Source organism: Patella vulgata, chromosome 2 (genome assembly GCF_932274485.2).
Source record: "Patella vulgata chromosome 2, xgPatVulg1.2, whole genome shotgun sequence".
Classification (NCBI taxonomy): domain Eukaryota; kingdom Metazoa; phylum Mollusca; class Gastropoda; family Patellidae; genus Patella; species Patella vulgata.
The window spans coordinates 8,026,175-8,051,101 of record NC_065880.2 but is presented as its reverse complement, the minus strand read 5'-3'; positions in this window follow the sequence as shown (position 1 = coordinate 8,051,101).

The following is a 24,927-nucleotide window of genomic DNA, read 5'->3' as shown; positions in this document are numbered from 1 at the left end:
TTCATTACTTAAACAACTTTTCCTATTCAAAAACAAAAATGTCGATAAGCCCGTTAATCAATTTCGATATTTAAATTTCGCTCCATCTAAAAGTTCAAAGGGGTATTTCCTGAAAGCTCTTTATTAGATTTATATGTCATTAATCTGCAAACATTGATGAAAATATCCACCATGCAGTGCGGCCTCGTGACCCTTTTATCAAATCCTTGGGAATTAAATGAGGAATTTAACTTAGCCTCCAACCCCGAATAATAATTTCATTTCATTTAAAGGGGAGTTTCCACAAGATTTTACATTTCGCACATAGATTTAGATCATGTTACTGAAATCATTACTGGACACCTAAAATGGTTCTAAAAATCACAGCATACGAGGGGTTAAATATATAGATTAATATCATACACAATCACGGGAATTTGTATCCGAAAATATATTTAAGTATTAATAATATAGAGGGTTGGATCATAAGGTCTGTCATTGAGTCAAGTGGCGTGGTTTCGTTTCGCCGCTGTTACGTGAAAAGGGGTTACCGGTCCAACTTCGTGAGATTTCTCCGGGCCCACCGGTTTCCTCCCACTGCTAAAGACCCCTACGTACAAGCGAATTATTCAAATAAAACTGAACCATATGTTAATCCCGAAATGACACAGTTTGTGTCGATTGGACGTTAAACCCCATATCTCTCTCTCTTTCTCGGGTTAGGGGATCCTTTACTACTTATTCGAAGATTACTCACTCTCTCTCTATCTCTCTCTCTCTCTCTCTCTCTCTCTCTCAATTATATTCAAATCTACCCATTCTAACGGCCGTTTAATGTTTATATCGGATTCTATTAATTTCTCACCGTTAACTTCCTGTACCTTTAACAGATAAATAAATAATAATTCTATATATGCTTCCCTCAACTCAGCCCATAAATCATGGATTTGTATCTATTACTTAAATGTGCTTACATATTTAATAAAATAATACAAATGTATGACCTTTAAGGCATGTGGGAGTCGCGGTTACTACCTACTCTTATACAGAATTCAAACTTTCAAGGGTTCTTTTACGTGCACGCCAATGTGTTCACGGGACCAGGGTTTATCGTTCCATCCGAGCTAGTATGTGTTGTCCTTTATAAGGCCCTCCGCTCTACACCAACTCGAATCTTGAATTCCAAGTAACGTAACTATTCACCTCGATAAAGGGGGTTTTGATGGCCGAATGGCTAGCACGTGTTCGCTGTATCATAAGGTCTGTCATTGAGTCAACTAGCGTGGTTTCGATTCCCGGTTGTACGTGACAAGGAGTAGTCGCCTGTCCAACCTCGTGGGATTTCCCCGGGTCCTCTGTTTTCCTCCCACTGCTAAGGACCCCCTAGGCGCAAGCGAATTATTGAAATAAAATTGAACATTGTGTAAGTCCCGAAATGACCTAGTTTGTGTCGAGTGTACGTTAAGCCCCCTTTCTCTCGATATATAATTCAAACTGCCAAGAGTTCTTTTACGTGCACGCCAATGTGTACACGGGACCGCGGTTTTTCGTCCCATCCGAACTACTACATTACTACATGTTGTCCTTTACAAAGCCTTCCGCCCTATACCAACTCGAATCTTGAACTCTAAGTAACGTAACTGTTCTGTTCGATAAAATAAACCTTAATACATCATCCAATGAATTATCTTTCAGATTTTAATGTCTCTGGTCCGCTATTCAGTAGCGAATTAATGCCAAATTAAAGATTCGTTTCCATGGATTAGATTGGTTTCGTTCCGTTAAATCTCTAAAAGCTCTATAAATTTGGTTATCTCCGTTCGCCTAATTATCTGTTTTAATATGGTTGTTGGTGAGGGTTATTCTGGTTTATAAGAGATGTGAAATCAATCGTTGAACCCCCTTACTTGTATTATTTAAATTTAAATTGAACCAGTGAAGCTCGATTTTTTTCTTTGATAACAACCGCAGTTTAAAACCCAGTTCAGTCTCCAGGAAAGGGATTCAAACATTTACACGTGGTTTAATGGACGAGCGCGAGACATAAAGCAAAACATTGATACTGTACGAGAGAGAAATGGGTTTTAACGTCCAATCGACACAAGCTAGGTCATTTCGGGACTCTCACAACTAGTCAGTTTTATTTCAATAATTCGCTTGCGCGTAGGGGTCTTTAGCAGTGGGGGGGGGAGAAAACCCACGAGGTTGGACAGGGGACCCTACTCCTTGCCACGTACAAACGGGGAATCGAAACCACATGTTTGTCCCGAAATGACCTAGCTTGTGTCGAGTGAACGTTAAACTCTCTCTCTCTCTCTCTCTCCCTCTCTCTCTCTCTCTCTCTCTCGTCACATCCGAACGACCGGCCATACACATTTTATTCCTGCTATATGGACAAGAGGTGTGGCCAACAAATAACAAATATAATAAGTTTATTTTTATTATCAAAAATAATTGACCAAGACACGGGGCGCCAAACTTCTGTTTTGTGCAGATAAAGTCAATTAAATTGAGAAAGATAAAATCAAAAGTTAACTGTCGGAATCCTAATTCAATTTTTTTTTTCCACAACAAATGCGCTTTGTCATTCATTGGGATTTACCGACGCGGTTTCCCCTTGTCAGTGGTGCCGGACGGAGGGCATGACAAGGACAGTTGTCTAGTCGTTCGGATGGAACGAAAACGAAAAGCCCGAGGTCCCGTGTATACACTGGCGCGCACATAAACGAACCCTTGGCAGTTAGAATTGGCCATAGTGCCGCTGCCCAGGCAAAATCTCCCTCATAGCACACGGTATGGCGTATACCCGTCTTTATTAGTCCAGTATAGGAGCAGAACAGAAGGACGTTAAACCTTATTTCATTTTTGTCATTCATTTTGGTTCACTTTTGTTATTTGTCGTGGGGAGGGGGGCTCCGGTTCCTCCGGTTTCCTCCCACTGCTAAAGACCCCTATAAACCATATGTTAGTCCCGAAATGACCAAATCTGTGTCGAGTGCATGTTATCCCCTCCCCCCCTCTCTCTCTCTCTCTCTCTCCCTGTTATTTGTCATGAAATTAACTTCCATGTTAAGGCGTGTCCCTTCTTACACCTTTCCTCAACGGTCTAAACCTGACCCTTGAATCATCCATTTTTGCTTTCTAATTTATATTTAATGATTTAAGGGTTTTTATGAAAAATGAAAAAATCCAAAATTTCAGAATAAATTATTCAGAGGATACTACTCAAGAATGTTTGAATTATAAATGTTTTGTTTTTAATCTTTTGGGGGAGGTTGTGGGGGTGGGGGTGTCGATGAAGTATCGTTCTAAGTGTGTAATATAGTGTGTTTTGTCTGGGATTATAATACTTTATTGTTATCTGTGTACATTTAATGGGGGAGGGCAGGGGAGGGAATGGGAGGGTCGATGAAGTTTCGTCCTAAGTGTGTAATATAGTTAAATCTTAATATGTGTATTGTGTTTGAGTTTTCTCTGTTATCTAATTGTATTTAATTTACAATGCATACTATTTATATCTCTATATAGTTTTGACTATAACAAGCTCTTTACTTCGCCTGTAATAAAGTTCTAATGGTTTAGATGCAGCTATGGCGGGTGTGGCGTCAGGCGGGGTAAGCTTACTCTTACGGACACCTCTTACCACTGTTTGTCGTGCATTTTGTACACGTTGAACAGTCCATTTGCTGCCTACACTATTTTGCCTATACCGTTTTTTTAGGACTTGGAATTATGTCTAATGGTTTGGATTGTTCGTACTTGGTTTTATTTTATTTATCTCCAGAATTATTGAATTAGAAACGTTTACAAGAAGATCATGTTTATTAGAATGTTAGGTAATAGATTTATTTACATAATAAAACAGTCTACAAATTAAAAGGCCCATGAGACACTAAAAAACAAAAATGAGAGGAATAAATGTGTTTTTGTCAGGGATAGAATAAAGACATCCCTCATATTCATAATCATATACGTGGCAAAAGGAATTCCTTATTCACATAGGTCTAAACACTTTACGTGTATATGTAATACTATGGGGCTTATAATACACTATAGAGTTTATCTAAACACTTTACGTGTATTATGTAATACTATGGGGCTTATAATATACTGTAGAGTTTATTTAAGTTCAACATCGTGGGTTTTCTCCGGATCCTCCGGATTCCTCCCGCTGCTAAAGACCCCTACGCGCAAGCGAATTATTGAAATCAGTCCCGAAATGACCTACTTTGTGTCGAGTGGAATCTCTCTCTCTCTCTCTCTCTCTCTCTCTCTCTCCAAAAAGACGCTCTAGTTAATGTATCGAAGTCGTTAGATAGTACCAGTGACAATGAGAACTAGGCTAACAAGGATAGGTCTCTGGTAGGTTAAAATCGGCCAATGAAATCATAGTCTGGTAATCCAAATATGGCAATCCCATGCGTTCTCCTTGGTGACCATATAAGTACACTGTGTTGAAATTTAGGGTAGCCTCTGTGCAGCTGACCAATCAGATAAAGGAAGTACCTGGTCCAATTCCCAGGGGTCAGTCCATGACTCATGCATGTATCCTCGTAATAAGAACGAGAGCGATTAATTTTCTTTAGACATTATTTGGAGCTCCTAGGGAAGACATCATGTGGGCTTCCCAGAGAGACACACCGTTAGCCGCCTGGGCTTACAGGCCGAGCGAAGACATCATGCAGGGTTCTCAGAAGGCATACTCACAGCCTCTTCTGCTTGGACGCTAGGATTTAGACATCATTTAGGTACCAGACAGATTTTAAGAGGGAAAGATGTAGCAAGTTCTATCAGTAGACTCGCCCTAGCAAGTTGGTTGGGGTCGAGAGGGTGACGTTAATTGTAATCTATGCTTGTAACCTGTGTGTGCAGCCGCTGGACATCCAGTTGGTTGGGGTCGAGAGATAGGGAGGATGACGTTAATTGTAATATATGCCTGTAACCTATCTATCCAACGCTGGACAATAAAATGTAGAAACGAATTGTGGTATTGTTATTCCTGAGCGTAACCATAAAGCGAATAATCGGAGCAAGATGCAAATTCACAACATGACCTACCCCTTAATTACATGTACCTAAAAAAGGTAATCTAATTTAATAAAGTTATCATAGCTTGATAATGACTAGAGACGCCTAGTCGAAACGTAGCGCAGTAATAAGCCGTAATTGTATTCCATAGAATTGTGACCTGTATACTATAGTTCAATTACTAAATGCCATTGAAACAATTTACATTTTACACGTGATAGAAATTACAGAACAAAGGCTTGGAAACATTTTCATAAAAAGGGGTTGGTTATTTAAAAACGGACAACAAATGAAATGGAGTTTACGGTCCTACTGTTCTGCTCCGACTGGGAAAATGAAGACGGGTTCGTTGGTCGGTTGGTTGGTTGTTTGTAGTGTTCGCTACGGGAAACAAAACGGTGGAACTTGTAAATTCTTTAACAACAATTTTAAACAGCTTGCAACCAAAAAAATTTAATGATGATACTTAAATTAGCTAAGTCTCTAACTCAATATCATCCAAAGTCTACGACGTTGAAAACGCGAATTATTTGTCAATTTAAATCAACATTGATATTGTGATCTTACCGGGAAAGAATGCGCAATAAATACTATCGGTGTAGACTGGAATAACCAGACGCTAGAAATTGCCATTCGATTGAGACTTCTGGCATATTTTGCCGAACATAACTGAATAGAAATTACAGTAAAAATAGAAACGATTGAATGTAAATTACATTGAATGAAATTCAGTTTACATGCATATACATTCATATTACATTATTATATGCGTTGCGGCCAATTTCTAGGTAACAAATATTTGCGACTTAGCTCTTTGAATGGTGGAATTGACAAATAGTGATTATTGCATTATTATGGATGTATTGAGTTAATTATTTCTAGATTGCATGGCCAAGTATCATTACGAACACTCTTTAATTTTCTGGAAGAGGGGGTTGGATGGCTGAATAGTTAACTGTCATTATGTCAACTGGCGTGGTTTCGATTCCCCGGTTGTACGTAACAAAGAAGAATAGGTTGCTTTTCCAACCTCGTGGGTTTTCTCCTGGTCCTTTGGTTCCTTCCCACTGCTAACGACCCATACGCGCAAGCGAATTATTGAAATATAAGTGAACCATGTGTTACTCCTGAAATGACCTAGATTGTGTCGAGTGGACGTTAAACCCTGTTTCTCTCTCCTCCTGGGTAGTGAGTTAGCGCCATATTCGCCGAGCCAGCAAAAAATATACGGAAAATAAGAATGAAAATCTGTTATCGTAGGGTCGAATGAAGAGAGAAAAATTAAAGCGATTTGTTTTGGTATAATGTGTCCAGTTCGCCATTAAGTTGATTTAGTTGATAGATGTCAGTGATTGTAGGCCAGTGACCAGTTATCTCTGTAGATTCGGGTGATTATAGTGGAACCAATGTCCAGTCAATTAGTGAAAGCTTTTAACAGATTAGTCGAGTCGATGGAAAAGTAGTCATCGTGTTTATTGATAGCATTTTTGCTAACCTTTCACTTACATCGTAAAGTCACATCGTCTTCTTGATCTGTGATCGGTGTTTGTCCGAGTCTTGGGAGTTAGGGAGAGAGAGAGAGAGAGAAATGGGGTTTAACGTCCACTCGACACAAACTAGGTCATTTCGGGACTAACATATGGTTTAATTTTATTTCAAAAATTCGCTTGCGCGTAGGGGTCTTTAGCTGTGGGAGGAAACCGGGGGACCCGGAGAAAACCCACGAGGTTGGACAGGCGACCCTACTCATTGTCATGTACAACCGGGGATTCGAAACCAGGCCAGTTGACTCAATGACAGGCTTTATGATACAGCCCACACGTGCTAACCATTCGGCCATCCAACCCCCCCCCCCCCCCACCGAGTCTTGGGGGTCTTTAGTAGTAGGAGGTTAGAAACCAAAAAATAAAAAAATCCTGAAAACAAACTGTAGTAAAAATAATTTTTTACTGATTTTCATCACGATGTTTCAATGATTATCAAAAGCATACGTATTTTTTTTTTACGAAAAACCATCCTTCGATGTGAAATCGCCTGTCCAACCTCGTGGGTTTTCTCCGGGTCCTCCGGTTTCCTCACACTGATAAAGACCTCTGCGCGCAAGCTAATTAATGAAATAAAATTAAACCATATGTTAGTCCCGAAATGACCTAGTTTGTGTCGAGTGGACGTTAAACCTCTCTCTCTCTCTCTCTCTCTCTCTCTCTCTCGATGTGAAAACTCGCAGCTCAAAATATTATAAAATATCGATAGTATCGTTCCCTCGTCCATTTAATAATAGGAAATTCCCTTTTGGTTAAGACAGAAGAAATCAATTTCTTAATTAATTGTCTCGTGCCCAATGATTGAACATATGTGACAGTATAGTCTTTAACCAATACGACCACTTGCTTTCAATGGCGGGGGGGGGGGGGGGGGGGGTGTCAACGTCCTCTCTACACAAACTAAGTCATTTCGGGACTAACATATGGTTCAATTTTTTTTCAATAATTCGCTTCTCCAACCTCGTGGGGTTTCTCAGGGTCCTCTGGTTTCCTACCACATTGTGATTCAATTTCATTGATGCAAAGCATTCATTGTGATATCACACATGTTTATATCATTATTTCGCGCTTTGGATGCTAATCCCATCCAACCATCTGATGATAAAGGATAAAGCACACGACCGTTACACTTTTCTCATAAAGTGTTGTTTTACAATTTTCTTTTTATGTAGCTGACCTCCAACTACACCCTTTTTTATCCACCCCTGCTCCTGTTTAATTATCGATGAGATTATTCGAGCATGATATACTGTTAGAATCTATTGACAAATTGCATGCCACCATAAACACTTTGGTGACCAATTAACATAAATAAAACTAATTTCCATTGCTTGTGAAGTCAGCCTTGGATAAATAAAAATTAACTTCTTCACAAATGTGGCATTGAATTCTAACTTGATCAAATTTACAATATCACCGCATCAGTCAATACGGCATCTTCTTCCGATCTATTTTGTTTTAGACCAATCGGACGCCAGCTTTAATTCACTGCGCGGATACACAATGGCGTGATCCCCTTCTAGAGTTGCATGCTGCACGCTCCGTACTTCCTTAAAAGGAAATTGTCGTTCCCTGGTGATGTTTGATAGGAATTGTTCTGCTATTTGATCGTCTTGAACGAGATCGTGACGAGTTGATGAGATATTTTTCTCTTGGAGCAACCGAGGAACAGAGGTGAAACTTTATATCGCAATTTCGATCGCCAGATTAAAAGATGTCTCATCCTGTAATACGTCCCTTCATCATCTATCATGGCCTGTCGTCTGCTCTAGCAGTTCTAACGGAAATAGATGATCACTCATGTGACCGGAACTGATTCGAGCCATCAAATTATCTTAGGGTTTGAGATACTGAAACTTTCGATAACCCAGCGATCTAAGGTCTACAGTATTTCATACGGATTTGTAATGATAATGTTTCCATCAGAAATTAAATGAAAAGGGGTTTAACGTTCGGCTTTTCTGCGCTAACCAGTCTAATGAAGAACGGACATTAGCCTTGTGAAACACATTGACGGACATTTTGACCGGTCAGTAGCGCTACGGTGTACTTTTATTTCGGATTTCAAGGGGGATCACGTGGCTAAGTGGGTAAGACGCTGGCCCGCTAGCCTGGAGGTCGGGTGTTCGATCCCTGCATTGACCGAGAAAGTTCATCCAGATTTTCCAGCGTGGTTTCCCCTTGTCACTGATGCAGGCCGGAGGGCCTGACAAGGACAGCTGTCTAGTCGTTTGAATGGGACCAAAAACCGAGGTCCCGTGTACACATTGGCGTGCACGTAAAAGATCCCTTGGCAGTTGGAATTCGATATAAGAGTAGGCCGTTGTGCCGCTGCCCGGGCAAAACTTCCCTCATAGCTCACTGTATGGCGTATGCCCGTCTTCATTAGCCCAGTTTAGTAGCAGAACAGTAGGACGTTAAACCCCATTTCATTTCGGATTTCAACTTTCACAGACCCTCGGTTTTCGTCCCATCACCACTAAAAGGAGAAACCACGCCGAGAAATCACGAGGAACCTTCTTGTTCCACAATGGAACAACCGGGGATTCGAAACCACGCCAGTCGACTCAATGACAGACTTTATGATACAGCGCGCGCACGCTAACCATTCAGCCATCCAACCCCCCCACAATGGAATGGAATATGCCACCACCATCACACCCTGATTAGAGACCTAGCGTCTTACTCAATGCCAAGCGATTGCGTCATGATTGTGAAGATTGTCGTTTAATTTTGATGATGGCAAATCCGAGTTCCAGGTACCAAAAAGACCGACCTTAAAGGTCGTATTGATGATCGGGGGGTTGGGTGGCCGAATAGTTAGCGCGTGTGCGTTGTATCATAAGGTGTGCCACTGAGTCACAGGTTGTACGTGGCAAGGACTAGGTCACCTGTATAACCTCGTGGGTTTCCTCCGGTTCCCCTACAACCGGGGAATCGATACCACGCCAGTTGACTTAATGACAGACCTTATAATGCAGAGCTCACGTGCTAACCATTCGGCCATCGACTCTCCCATTACATATAACAAGAAGCACCGCCTCTTTATCTGGATCTAGCATACTGATTATATTACATATTTACATAGGTATTAGATATTTACTGAGATCAATGTATTAATATCAAACAATATGTCTGGGTCACGTCAAGATTTCATGATAGATATAATATAATAAACAAACTTATTTTTTTATTATAATTATTAAAGGCCATCATAATCCCTGTCGGGTCAGGACCAGTTCGGTCGCCAGTAATGAAATATCTTCAAATTTGTTCAGCAAATATCAAGTATTTCCGTATGGAGGCAGACCACCATTAATTTACCCATTGACTTCAATGTTAATTCTGGCCTCTTTGCCCACCTCCAACTTACCAAAACCTGGCAGAAAATGTTAATTCAAACCATCTTCGTCCATTCTAGGCGAACAAATCAACAAAAATGGGCATGCAAAAGCCTCCTATATATCTCCCTGATGGAGGCAGACCACCATTAATTTCCCCATTGACTTCAATGTTAATTCTGGCCTCTTTGCCCACCTCCAACTTTTCCCAAAATTTTCGTTGGGCTGAATGCTTTTCACTACAGACAAAGGAACAAATGGTCATGTCTTTGCACTGAAATTTGTATGAGGTTGACCACCAAAATTTTGAGATACACAAACTTGAAGAAGCATACTAAAAACATGTAACTAGTTGCCGTACATATCACCGTAGCCAACCTGATAACCCCATTATCTTTCCGCCTCAAAATCATGAATATTTACCAAAACCTGGCAGAAAATGTTAATTCAAACAATCTTCGTCCATTCTAGGCGAACAAATCAACAAAAATGGGCATGCAAAAGCCTCCTATATATCTCCCTGATCGTCGAATTATCTCCCCTGAAGAGTTCCGGTAGTTCTAGTCGTTAGCCTAAACTTAGTTCGAAGACAAAGAGGAAGTGGCGCGATTCCGACCGTTTGCTTGCCAAGATAGTTATAGGTTTGAAAGGTTTCCAATTTGGTAAACGGGGGTTCGATGGCCGAATGGTTAGCGTGTGAGCGTTGTATCATAAGGTCTGTCATTGAGTCAACTGGCGTGGTTTTGATTCCCCGGTTGGACGTGACAAGAAGTAGGGTCGCCTGTCCAATCTCGTGGGTTTTCTCCGAGTTCTCCGGTCCCCCTCCCCCACCACTGCTAAAGCCCCCTACGCGCAAGCGAATTATTGAAATAAAATTGAACCAAATGTTAGTCCCGAAATGACCTGGTTTGTGTCGAGTGGACGTTTAACTACTCCATTTCCCCCCCCCCCCCCTCTCTCTCTCTCTCTCTCTCTCTCTCTCTCTTCACGATTAAAACCACGATTTCAATCGTAGCACGAATCGTGATAATAGGGACCTAGCAAACCCAATATGATTAAAATACAGATCTATATTTCGTTTCGTTTGTTTATACTTTCGATGGCCTACACTACATGAAGATCTGACAAGTTATAGCGATAGGTCACGTCAGGGGTCAAAAAACCGACTTTTGAACTATGACGTCAGACATTTGATTAACCAATCAGCATTGATTTTACTAGTGGATTACACACAGTTCCGGGCAAAAAAGGTCAAACACTCGATTCGACAGACCATTTGATTGGCTGACCCCTCATTTCAAGCAGAACACGAGTTAAATAACAAGTCTTCCAGATCAAAGTGTAGTAAAGACAAGTAAAACGAAATTTTGAACTATAAAAACGAAACGAAATGGGATCTGTGTTTTAACCAGATTGTAGCAAACCAGGCGAATGTTATCTCATCGGTACTTTATTTGGAATACACGTATTTAACCAGTTCGATTAGTAAGAACAGGAGAACCACACAGCATGCAAAACAAAACCCTGAAGACAAACCTGCGGACAAGACAAACTACATAGACATTGCAAGAAATAAATAATAATTATCAATTCAAGCAATCTGATTAGAATACAGATCTATATTTCGTTTCGTTTTTTATACTTTCGATGGCCTACACTGCATGAAGATCTGACCGGTTGTAGCCGAAGGTCGCGTCAGAGCTTAAACGAGCGGCTTTTGACCCTATGTCGTCAGTTATTGATTAATCTATCAGCGTTGACGTTTCTAGTGGTTTACCCACAGTTCCGTGCATCACACGCCAAGAACTCGCCGTCACACACCGTTTCATTGGCTAGTCCCCCACTTCGCCGTCACACACCGTTTCATTGGCTAGTCCCCCACTTCAACCAGAACGCGGGTTATATAACAACTCCAGATCCTAGTGTTGTGAAGACAAGTAAAACGAAATTTTGAACTTTGAAAATGGAAGCGGAATAGGATCTGTGTTTTAATCAGATTGCAATTGAAGTGAGTGGATCCAGGGGCCAGCCGTAAGCGTCCACTGCGATGAACTGTCCCGGGCTTGTAATAATATTCAAAACAGAAAACGAAACTCAGTTGTTTAATAATCGACGGGGGGGGGGGGGGTCTAGTAGTTTAACGCGTGTGCGTGAAATCACAAGGTCGATCACTGAGTCAAGAGGCGTGATTTCGATTCTCCGCTTGTATGTGACAAGGGGTCGGTCGCCTGCCCAACCTCTTGGTTTTTCGCCGGTTTCCTCCCACTGCTAAAGACCCCTACGCTAGTCCCGAAATGACATAGTTTGTTTCGAAAGACGTTAAACTCTTGTCAGTGATGCAGGACGAAGGGCCTGACAAGGACACCTGTCTAGTCGTTCGGATGGGACGAAAAACCGAGGTTCAGTGAACACATTGGCGTGCACGTAAATGATCCCTTGACAGTTGGAATTCGATATAAGAGTAGGCGGTAGTGCCGCTGTCCGGTCAAAATTTCCCGCATAGTACACTGTATGGCGTATGCCCCTCTTCATTAGCCCAGTTCGGAGCAGAACAGTAGGACGTTGAACCCCATTTCATTTCACCTCTCTCTCTCTCTCTCTCTCTCTCTCTTAATAATTGAGAATTGCACAAGAAATATACCGCTTGGAAATTTGTTTTTTATAAACCTGATTCATGAAACTTATTACAGCCGCCATATAAAATGTAAGCGTGTGTTCTGATCATTACCGTTTCCTCTTGATCAATGATGCAGGTCTTTCTATCATAGGTTCCAATTTAGGTGTCATGGGAACATTTATCGCTGTCCAAATTATCTTCCCTTGCAATTCATTAACAATACAATCCTAAACAAATTGTAAGTTCCAATTTCGTTTAAACAATCACACCATTATTTGCTATGAAACTTACTGTTTTTACTTAATAAACGATCGAATTCGTTTACATTATGTAATAATGTTGACGTGTATCTCTCTATAAAATACGAAATGAATACACTGGTTCAATGTCCTACTTTTCTGAACCGCCTGAGCTAATAAAGACATGAAATGAAATGAGGTTTAACGTCAAATTTTTCTGATCCAACTGGGCATATCCATACAGCGTACTCATTGGTAAATTTTCCCTGGTCCTATATAAATGAAATGAAATGAAATGGGGTTTAACGTCCTACTGTTTTGCTCCGAACTGGGATAATGAAGACGGGCATACGCCATACAGTGTGCTATGAAGGAAATTTTGCCCGGACAGCGGCACTACGGCCTACTCTTATATCGAATTCCAACTGTCAAGGGATCTTTTACGTGCACGCCAATGTGTACACGGGACCTCGGTTTTTCGTCCCATCCGAACGACTAGACAGATTTCCTTGTCGGCCCCTCCGAATGCAGGGATCGAACACCCGACCTCCAGGCTAGAGAGCCAGCGTCTTACCCACTTAGCCACTGGTCCTCTATATATCGTCGGTAGTGGTAAGTGCTAAATGATAAGGCCAGCTCAGTTTTTTGTCACAATTTTCCGCCCTACATTTCAACCTAACCGACCTCTCAACTCTTGTATCCTTCCGCCCCAAAATCATGAATATTCATCAAAACCTGGCAGAGGTTAAGAGATGTAAGACAGGGCTAGCGCTAATCCCAACCCTAACCCTGGACCTAGTCCCAATGCTTACCCTAACCCGAAAGTGCAATCTCGCCAACAATTAAGTGCCCTAACCTTATTTACATCTCAACGACCATGACAAAAAATTGAGCTGGCCTTAAAGGGACAATAACAATCTTGCTGGCTTGACAGCTCCAGAAAATAAAAAAAATAGCCTTATTCTAAGTACTAGATGTGTTAGTTTCCTACCTGTTGTGTAAATTATCCATTAAATCCTATTTTACTTGTCCAGAGGGTTCAAAAATATTTTTAAATCCAAGTCACATTTGAAAAGCTTCACGTCAGGCTTTTCAAATCATTTAGTTGAATTTTTCCAATTTTTTAAATTAGGTGTATTAAGATGAAATTTGTATCATCAATTAATTGGAATATTGTAAAATAGTGCAATTTGTTGACCAGAATAAAGATTGGGACATATTATTTCAGTTACAACAAGAGTGGTATTGAGCCTTTAACAAATACATTTAGCCGTCGGCAGGGAACTGACGACCCACGCAACAGAGGATGTCGGTTTCACGATGCCAAGTCGCGGCAATTGTACATAATTTGTTATTTTAATCTTTTAAATCCATACACAATGCAGTAACTTTCTCTGTGTAAAATGTTGAAGTTTATTCCTCCATACAAAATGCTTCTCTCTTGTGAATTAACGAAACAGAGCAATACAGATTGTAGGTTCCACCATGTCAGTCATTTACAATAGCACACAATTCGTTATTTTATTGGATTTTCACAGCTTGTGTGAGAGAGAGAGAGAGAGAGAGAGAGAGTTTAACGTCCACTCGACACAAACTAGGTCATTTCGGGACTAACATATGGTTTAATTTTAATTCAATAATTCGCTGGCGCGTAGGTGTCATTTAGCAGTGGGAGGAAACCGGAGGACCCGGAGAAAACTCACAAGGTTGGACAGGCGACTCTACCCCTCGTCACGTACAACCGAGGATTCGAAACCACGCCAGTTGACTCGATGACAGGCCTTATGATACAGCGCGCAATTTTCAGCTTGTACATATTGTCAAGGCATAGGGTCTAATTTTCTTTTCCTATTAGTGTTTTGACGTCCGCCTCTACCGATGATGATTTCGCGCTATCCGAATGGCTAGCGCGCTGTATCATAAGGTCTGTCATTGAGTCAAATGGCGTGGTTTCGAATCGCCGGTTTAATGTGACAAAGAGTAGGATCGCCTGTCCAACCTCGTGGGTTTTCTCCGGGTCATCCGGTTTCCTCCCAATGCTAAAGACCACTACGCTCAAGCGAATTATTGAAATAAAATTAAACCATGTGTTAGTCGCGAAATGACCTAGTTTGTGTCGGTTGACGTTAAACTCTCTCTCTCTCTCCCTCAATCATTCTCCCTCTCTCTCTCCCTTTCCCTCTCCCCCCCCCTCTCCCTCCCTCTCCCTCTCCCAGCTCAGGCTGGGAAATGTGTCTGATATTTTGGACTATCCTAGCTTTTGAAATTTAAGACAAAAAAATTGTGTTTTAGTACAAAAATAGATATAAAATGAAATAGGGTTTAACGTCCTACTGTTCTGCTACATACGAAAGTAGATAATTGGAGTGTAAAATAATTTAAAGGAAAGTGTCACTTTAACTTCGTGCCCAAGACTAAGAAAGATAATAAAGATGTGTTGTTAAGCGATTGTTGATAGGCTAACATTGACCAATAAACCACAGGGTTCATTATTTTTACAAAAACATCTCTAAATTGCGTTTCAAGTTTCTAAACCAACCACTAATCTCACAAATTATTCAATAAGTCTCGATCTACGAGTCGCTCTTCTCACTAATCCCTTGGTACATTCACAGGAAAGTCGCGATCGATCCAGCAAATTAGTCAATAATCTCTATTGATCTGTACTGGATGAAGAAGTAATAAAGTTAAGCCTCGTTTAACCAGAAAGAGTGTAGAGATAGAAAGGAGAAGGTGAAAATATTAGTGGTTGCTATTGAGAAATTATTTGAAGCAAGTCTGGGTTCGTCTGGCACCAAGGGGAAGTAATTTAGTATTATTGATTAAAGCAGATAACATGTTGCATGTTGATGTGATGATATGTGTTGACAGCCAGACAATACCATTCTCCAGGACGTACAGAGAGAGAGAGAGAGAGAGAGAGAGGGTAACGTAGAATCGACACAAACCAGGTCATTTCCTTACTAGTATAAGTTGTATTTTAGTTCAATAATTCGTCTGCGTGTAGGACTCTAGCAGTGGGTGGAACCCGGAACAACCGAAGAAACCCGCGTTGTTGGACAGACGATCGACCCCACTCCTTGTCATGTAAAAGAGGGAAATCGAAACAACACCGCTTGCCTGACATCAACCCCTCACTCCCCTTCTGTTTATGCGAGAATCTTACTATTTTTAATAAAAAATATATTGGATTATTAGCTTAGATGAGAGCTGGTCTTTTAAGATCGAGCATCTTTTCATTTTGAATAATAGGGCCTAGCTTAATATAAAGTTCAGGGCTTGTTGCTTTATTATGGACCCCTTTTAAGTTAAAATAATGTTTGTTTGAAGTTACAATGATAGGTTGCCCGGGCAACAAATCTATTTCTCGGTGTATGTTTTGTTGCCTGGCATCTCATGTTATATTAGTTTATTGTTAAGGAATTTAACCACAGCGGAGTATGTACATACGGTACGACACTTAACTTACAAAATCATTTGTTTTCTCAACAGTTTCCAAAATAAACGGTGTATCCATCCAAGGTGGGAGCAGAACAGTAGGACGTTAAACCCCATTTCATTTCATTTCCATCCAAGGTGGTTAGGAAGACGTTGGCTCGGGCTCCCTGTTCGTCGGGATTTTTCCGGTGTGGTTTCCACTTGTCAGTGGTGCAGGATGGAGGATCCGTCAAGGACACTGTCTAGTCGTTCGGAAGGAATGAAATGAAATGAAATGGGGTTTAACGTCCTAATGTTCTGCTCCTATACTGGGCTAATGAAGACGGGCATACACCATACAGTGTGCTATGAGGGAAATTTTGCCCGGGCAGCGGCACTATCGCCTACTCTTATATCGAATTCCAACTGCCAGGGGATCTATTACGTGCATTCCAATATATAAACGGAACCTCAGTTTTTCGTCTCATCCGAAGGACTAGACAGCTGTCCTTGTCAGACCCTCCGTTCTGCACTTCTAACAAGGGGAAACCACGTCGGAAAATCCCGATGAACTTTCTCGGCCAATGCAGGGATCGAACCCGTGACTCGTTCGGAAGGGATGAAAATCCGAGGCCCCGTGTACATGTAACAGAAATCTTGACAGTTGGAATTAAAAAAAAAAGAGTAGGCCGTAGCGCCGCTGCCAGGGCAAGTTTCCTCAAAACACACTATAATATGGTGTTAGTCCACCTCACTATCCAAGTCGGTGCAGACATCTAGGCAGGGGGCGCCGGAACGACGCGAGGGCCAGGGTACCAAAAGATGGGGGGGGGGGGTAGAGCGCATCTAGCATTCCAAATTCCAACATAAAACCCTTTAAAATACATGATAATGAAAGAGACGAAAGCCTGATTATTCACAATTTTCGTACCATGAGCAATTCATCTCATAAAAAAATCTTTTTAATTTGACAATCAAGAAAATAGAATAAGCTTTTTGAACGAGACAGTAGATTTAGAGACACGATTCTTGCAAGAGCTCATATTCAGGAGCAAGTGTTGACGAGACACTATAATGAGACTATAATCGACCGAAATAATTAATGCGCTGATCAGGTTTCACAATAAATTCAGATAATCTCATTAGGGCATGGGTATACATGTATACCCCAAAAAAGGGCAAGGTACCATTTGTATACCCTGGTACCCGGGTTCCGGCGCCCCTGCATCTAGGACATAAAAACCCATTTCATTTCATTTCATTTCAGAACGAGTTTGATTGGCGCGGTTTCGATTCCCCCGTTATACATGACAAGGAGTAGGATCGCCTGTCCAACCTCGTGGGTATTCCCTGGGTCCTCCAGTTTCCTCCCACTGCTAAAGATCCCTATGCGGAAGTAAGTTATTGAAATAGAATTGAACCTAATGTTAGTCCCCAAATGACCTAGTTTGTGTCGAGTGGACGTTAACTCCCTTCCCCCTCTCTCTCCCTCTCTCTCAGAACGAACCGGTAATGAACCCGGACAATGAGAGAAAAACCAAGTTTGTGTCGAGCGGAAGTTAACCTCCCCATCCACCCCTCTCTCTCTCTCTCTCTCTCTCTCTCCCGGACAATGGACCCGGAAAATGAGAAAAAAACCAAGTTAAACAACATCAATTATTATTGACACTTTATATTAGCAGCTTTTGAATATGAAGAAAATCTCAATAATACCGCGACATTATCTTACCATGACAATTATGTTTGCCAAGACAATTTTAAACTTCACGATAGATTTATGGACAAATTAACTGAGCTGCTAAACGCCAGGGGCTGTTATTATATATAAGATAACGTCTGATTTTAAACGACAAGCAATACTTTGTAAATTATAAAAGTGTAAACATTGATTTTCTAACGGGAATAGCAGTCCAAAAATGGTATAATTCAGTTCAGTATTTACACATAAAAAGATATGGGCTAATGAAGACGGGCATACGCCATACAGTATGAGGGAAAGTTTTCCCGGGCACTATGGCCTACTTTTATATCGAATTCCAACTGTCAATGTATACGCGAGACCTCGGGTTTTTGTCCCATTCGAACTACTAGACAGCTGTCCTTGTCAGGCCCTCCGTCCTGCACCACTGACAAGGGGAAACCACGATGAAATTTCTCGACCAATGCACAGCAGAGACCAAAGCTATAATAAACTGGAATTCTATCGATAAGTTCTCTCTTAACATTCCCGTTTCTTGACGGAATGTATAAACAACACAGGGGGTTGGATGGCCGAATGGTTAGCGCGTGCGCGCTGCATCATAAAGCCTATAATGGAGTCAACTGTCGTGATTTCGATTCCCCGGTTGTAGGGTCGCCTGTCCAACGTCATGGGTTTTCTCCGGGCCCCCCGGTTTCCTCCCACTGCTAAACCCCATCTCTCTCTCTCTCTCTCTCTCTCTCTCTCTCTTTTGTTTCATAAAATAATAATACCACATCCTATAGTTGCAAGACATAGACCGTAGATATGGGGATTAGAAATAGTAAACACAAAATCTAATTTAACAAATATACTTGCTCAGTGGTTATTTATCTTCCGGTGTCAAAGGTTAAAACAACAAAGGGTCAAAGGTTAATTGGAATAATTAAGAATGTGTTATCATTTGATATAACGTCTAATGAAGTGTGGTGATTTGTCTTGTTAATAACAGATTCTGTTGATGGAATCAATACAAACAAATCTATCGACAACATTAATTTGGTCATATTATGAAGCACGCCAACCCTTCATTATATATATATATATAGAGAGAGAGAGAAAGAGAGATAAAGAGAGAGACACAGAGAGAGAGGGTAACGTTCACAAGAAAGGGAGGAGGGTGTGGGGGGGGGCGTCCACTCGGCACAAACTAAGTCGTTTCGGGACCAATCTAATTAACATATAGATCTATATTTCGTTTCGTTTTTTATACTTTCGATGGCCTACACTACATGTAGATCTAACAAGTTATAGTGGGAGTTCACGTTCTATGATGTCAGGTACCAAGCAAGCGACATTTGACCAGATTACGTCAGTCATTCGATTAACCAATTAGTGACCGCCATGTATTTTTTTTATCTACTTTTGCTTTGCTTTGATTTCTATTGCCGCTAATGTCTACCTACAGTTCCGCGCAAAAAAGGTCAAACGCTCGATTCGACAGACCATTTGATTGGCTGACCCCTCATTTCAAGCAGAACACGAGTTAAATAACAACGCTTCCAGATCCAGGTGTAGTAAAGACAAGTAAAATCGAAATTTTGAACTATAAAAACGAAACGAAATTGGATCTGTGTTTTAATCAGATTGTTTCAGGACTAACATATGGTTTAATTTTATTTCACTAATTCGCTTGCACGTAGTAGTCTTTAGCAGTGGGAGGAAACCGGGGGTCCCGGAGAAAACTCACGAGGTTGGCCAGGCGACTCTACTCCTTGTCTCTCTCCCTATTTTTAAAGGTCATAGAAAGTACCTTCGATTTATTTGGCGGGATGTTCTGTATGAATTCACTTGTTTGCCGTTTGGAATTTCGTCTGCTCCTAGAGTTTTTACTAAAACCCTAAAACCTATACTAATGTCCAAAAGAAAGTATACACTCTGCATTTTGTGCTGCATCAACCAAAGTTGTTTTTCCATGGTATACGGTATTTGGGTAGAATGTCAATTTGTTTCACATTTTTATTTTGCTTAGAAATGTTGAGTTTGGACGCAAGATACAAACTCAGTAATGCTTTATCAAATGTTTTTAATCTAAACAAAACTTAGTCATACTTTTAGTGTGTATACTTTCTTTTGGACATCAGTATATGTTTGCATGTCTTCCTGGTCAAGACATTGTGTGTTCCTATCTTATAGATGATTCTATTTTTGTTGCTGATAATGAGCAGGAAAGCCTGTTAACAACGAATACGCCCGCCAACCTTTTTAAAGTTACAATTTCATATTTTTAAGTTATATATTTAAAATGTATTAAAATAAAGCCTTAAAATAGATGGTATCTATAAACAGTTCTACATTGTTAAAGAATAATCCTATTAATCCTATAATTCACTATTGCCAGTTGAGAAATTGGTAAAAATATCATTTTCAACTTCAAATTCAAACGTTTGAAGATAGCTATTCCATGGGGGGGGGGGGATAGGAAAACATGGGAGGTAATTGTGTTATTATTTCCTGTGGTGTCAATGATTTTTAAGTGTGGGAAATAATGCCTATGATCGTATAATAGTGAGTTGATAACCTATTGAGCAAAAGACATAGAAATAATTATATTTTGACTTTCTTAGAAAATATGAAATTCTCGCTTAAACAAGTTAGGTTTTTCTGTTAACAAAGACAAATCACATTTTATTCCTAGTAAGGAGTTAGTTTTTCTCGGCTTTCTTATTAATACGGAGACCTTTACAGTGTCTTTAACTCCTGAAAAAATTGAGATACTTAGATCACTTACAAATGATATTCTGCTGGCATCTAACTTGGCTGTTCGTAAAATTGCTTCTTTAATTGGGCTGTGTTCCTTCACAAGGACAGCTGTTTTTGTGGCGCCACGCTTTATTCATTTCCTGGATAAACAAAAGAATGTGGCTTTAGCCTGTGCTAAATTTGATTATGATGCGGCTATATCTTTGAATGAAGAGATGAGATTGGAGTTGCTCTGGTGGTATAATAGTGTCAAGTTTTTTTAATGTTTTTTTTATTTTTTATTCAACCACTCAAAATTGCCATAACAATGAAAACCGAGGCATCCCTTATTGGTTGGGGTGTAGTGTTAGGAAACTCACTGGCTAATGGCCTTCGGAATCTTTTCTGAATCAAAGCAGCATATTAATGCACTGGAGCTATTGGCAATTTGGTATGGCTTACAGTTTTTTCCATTGGGGGGGGGGGGGGGGGTGGCCGAATGGTTAGCACGCGCGCGCTGTATCATACGGTCTGTCATTGAGTCAACTGGCGGGGTTTCGATTCCCCGGTTGTACGTGACAAGGAGTAGGGTCACCTGTCCAACCTCGTGGATTTTCTCCGGGTCCTCTGGTTTCCTCCCACCGCTAAAGACCCCTACGCGCAAGCGAATTATGTAAATAAAATTAAACCATATGTTAGTCCCGAAATGACCTAGTTTGTGTCGAGTGGACGTTAAACCCCATTTCTCTCTCTCTCTCACAGTGTTTTTCCTCAATTATTGAAAGGAAGCACATGTTGATTTTGTTCAATAGTATGGCTGCTGTCTCATATGTAAATAATGTAGGGGGATCACGTGATCCATTATTTACCATTACTAAAGAAATATGCTTGTGGTGTTATAAAAGAAGCATTTTTTTTTTGTCAGCTAAACATTTACCAGGCAAAGAGAATCAGTTAGCTGATAGGTTGTCTCGTGTTTTTTCTAACTCAACTCAGTGGAAACTTAACGAATATATATTTAACAAGGTTTGTAATAGATTCTTTCTTCCAGATGTGGATCTTTTTGCTTCCAGAATAAATGCTCAGATTGATTGCTATGTTTCCTTGGATCCTGCCCCTTTTGCAGTTGATGCTTTCTCAATTTCATGGTCTAATTATTATCCCTATATGTTTCCACCTTCAGTATTTTACCGAAAGTGTTCTCCGAGATTAAGGAAGATTGTGTCATAAAGGCTTCATTAATAGTTCCAGCGTGGCCGTCCCAGGTATGGTTCCCTACTTTACTTTTCATGTTGATCACCGAACCAGTGCGTCTACCTCTCAGGAAAGATCTCCTCCGTTATCTCACAACAATTGCCTTCACACATTAAGGGGCAAACACATGTTCCCAACCGCGTACCTTGTATCAGGTAATATCTCGCTAACAAAAGACTTTCAGATAAGTCTAGAGACCTCATTATTGGATCTTGGCGAGCAGGTATCAATAAACAATATGATCTTGCCTGGAAACGATGGTGTTTTTGGGGTAATCAGAGGAAAGTTGATCTGCTGGATCCATCTGTAATTGATGTTATCAATTATTTGAGGGTTTTTTTTTATCAGACCATCGTTCCTACAGTGTGGTCAATATTCATAGATCTGCAATTTCTCAGACTTTGCAAATTTAGGCAAAATTACTCTGAAAAATGAGCCACTGGTCTCGAGATTTATGAAAGGATTATATGATAAGAATCCCACTAAACCCAAGTAGACTTTTACTTGGGATGTTTCAATTTTATTGAAATATTTAGATTCTTTGTTTCCTTTAAAGGATTTACCTCTGAGGCTGTTAACATATAAAACGGTTGCCTTATTAGCTCTTGCTTCAGCCCATAGATGTCAGACTCTTCCGGCTCTCACTATTAATTGATAGTGGCTTCTGCATAACTTTGATGATAGATGTGGTCCTTAAAACAACCAAGGCCTCCAATCCATTAAAACTAATTCAAATTAAAAGTTTCAAAAACAACAAAAAATGGCCATGTTTTACTCCAAGACAATACTTTAATTAAAATTAAAAGTTTCAAAAACAAAAAAAAATTGTCCATGATTTACTCCTAGACAATACTTGAAGTCCACTGAAAGCAGAAGAAAGTCGAAGCAACTCTTTGTGTCTTATGTAACTTATAACTATTTCTGCTTCTACCATAAGCAGGTGGATTAAAGAAACAATGGCCCTTGCTGGAATTAATACTTCTGTTTTTTCCGCCCATTCTATGAGAGGGGCTTCAAGTTCTAAAACTTATTTGTCGGGCTGTCCAATTTCAGAATTGCTAGAGACCGCCAGCTGCAAAAATCAGCAGACATTTTTTAAATAATACAAGAGGGAGGAGGTTCAGAAAGCAAGTACAGATTTTCAAGATTATGTTTTCACTGATCAATGATTCGCGGTATTAAAATTCTTCAACTACTTTTAAGTGTTAAGTGTACTGATGAATGAATGATTCACAGTATTAAATTTCTTCAACTACTTTTAAGTGTTAAGTGTTGTTTAATGTTACTAATAAGTGACCAACCCTTTAAATATGCAATCATAAATCGGAGAAGCCCGAAGGGCTATAGTGGAATATAATGTAGGTCTTGTGAAAAGATCTTTAACAGGATTAATCCCAAGGGGGGACAATCTTGAAAAAATAAATCTGGAGGTTTTTTTTTTAAGGGGATTAATAAAACATCTATAGAAGGGTAAACTGGAAATGTACAGTAGAAATAATTTGAGAAAAAAAAAACCTATTGAAATTGAAAACAAACAACATTAGAGGTTCCACATGCTAAAATCAGTTCTTCCAATCCCAATAACTGAGGTGGGTGAGTAGAATCGGGCGCTCGGATGAGAGTGGAATTATACAAGAGCTAAATCTGCCTAGTGCAGGTCTTTCCTTAGGCCTGAAATGTTTTCTAAATTATTAATTAGACATTAATTAACTTATCCAGACCATTAAATTATTAATTAGACATTAATTAACGCATCCAGGCCATAATCAACTCTCGATGACATCGGATTTCTCCGATATTAAATAGATTAGAACAGTTCCGCCATATTTTGATTTAAGCTAAAAATGGAGAAGCGAGACTTAGCTTCGAACAACCAGCATGTTGTCTTAATGTCTTAATTGATAATTTATATAACATTTAAGGCCTAAAGAAAGGCCTGCAATGGGCAGATTTAACTCTAGCATAAAGTGTATTTAAGAATTGAACGAGTCAAGTGGAAATCAGTCCTTAGCCGACCTGCTATAAATTGGGTAATTCATGGTAAGAGCAGGAGGACCGCACCTCGCAACAACATCAATTCAAACTGTCAAGTCATGACAAGCCCACAGTAGGTATTGATTTTAAGTCGCAGTGAATTTTACAAGATTAAAGTTCTCGTGAATAAGAACCCACTTGGAATTGAATTGATCTTTAGTCTTGACGTAATCTATCTCATTTAATCGGCTATAATTTTGAATAAGTCGATGGGGATAGACTCTGACAAATTGTCGGACGCACACCTCGAGTTTAATCTTTGTAAGTGAATATTCAGACGAATTGAGAAAAACTTATCCAAATTTCCCTGTAGATGAGAAACAGACACCTAGTGACATTATTAAACCGTATTGTGATGGACAAAAGTACTCTTGTTAACAGTAAAACCCGTCATGGATCTGACGGGACTACCGATCAGGACAATGCGGGTTCAATTCATTGATGTGGATTTAGCACTGACTGATCAGAGCGGCTGTTGTTGATGTATGTTTAACAACTCGGCTACAATCGGAAGACTCCGGTACCCGACATCTAACCTCGGCTGTATGTATGAACTACTTTCAAGTTCCCAGATTAAAACAAGGAGGCGCCTGTGAAGATTGATGTGGATTTAGCGCTGACTGATCGAGAGCGACTGTTGTTGATGTATGTGTAACGACTCGGCTACAAACGGAGACTCCGGTACACATCTAACCTCGGCTGTATGTATGACGAATTCCAACCCTGGAACTACTTTCAAGTTCCCCGATTAAAACAAGGAGGCGCCTGTGAAGAGTGTTTTATCTCAAGAAACTGTTTATTGTTCGTTATGTACTTCAAGTTGATCCGATTTTCCTTAAACAAAGGACAACTTTGCAATGAAAACTCTACACTCTATTCAAACGACGCCAATTTGAGAACTTTTTCTATATTAGGCAATTCTTCCTTATAAATATTATAAAGTAAACTGGTAGCCGCATCACAATTGTATCAGTGTATCTACAGACCACTTAATGCCGTGGCTAGACGTAGCTATAGGGTACCTGAGTCTATCGAATGGACTCGGCTTGTTACC